The sequence below is a fragment of the Octopus bimaculoides genome, chromosome 6 (assembly GCF_001194135.2).
Source record: "Octopus bimaculoides isolate UCB-OBI-ISO-001 chromosome 6, ASM119413v2, whole genome shotgun sequence".
NCBI lineage: Eukaryota > Metazoa > Mollusca > Cephalopoda > Octopoda > Octopodidae > Octopus > Octopus bimaculoides.
The window spans coordinates 66,152,841-66,153,162 of NC_068986.1; the positions used below are offsets into that span (position 1 = coordinate 66,152,841).

Consider the following 322-nt stretch of genomic DNA (forward strand, 5'->3'; position numbering starts at 1 on the left):
AGCATAAAGACGGAAAGTCACTTGGCTGAAACGCATAAATAAATAAATATATATATATATATATATATATATATTTATATATACATATATACATACATATATGTATGTATACATATATACATACATATATATTTGTATTTATATATATTTATACATACATAAATAGATTATATATATATATATATATATATTGTATATTATATTATATATTGTATATTCCATATTCTATATCCCACATTGGTTATGCAGGAATATAAATAAAACATAAAAAACAGACAGTGTTGGAACTCTTTTAAACAAAATAATATATTCCTCTATACAC

The 322-nt window shown here is 18.3% G+C and overlaps 1 protein-coding gene across 1 annotated transcript in view; it reads right to left on the reverse strand.

The window, feature by feature from the left end:
- Window positions 1–322, reverse strand: part of LOC106877208 (laminin subunit beta-1) — a 173,934-nt gene that overhangs the window by 61,476 nt on the left and 112,136 nt on the right. The window lies entirely within an intron of this gene.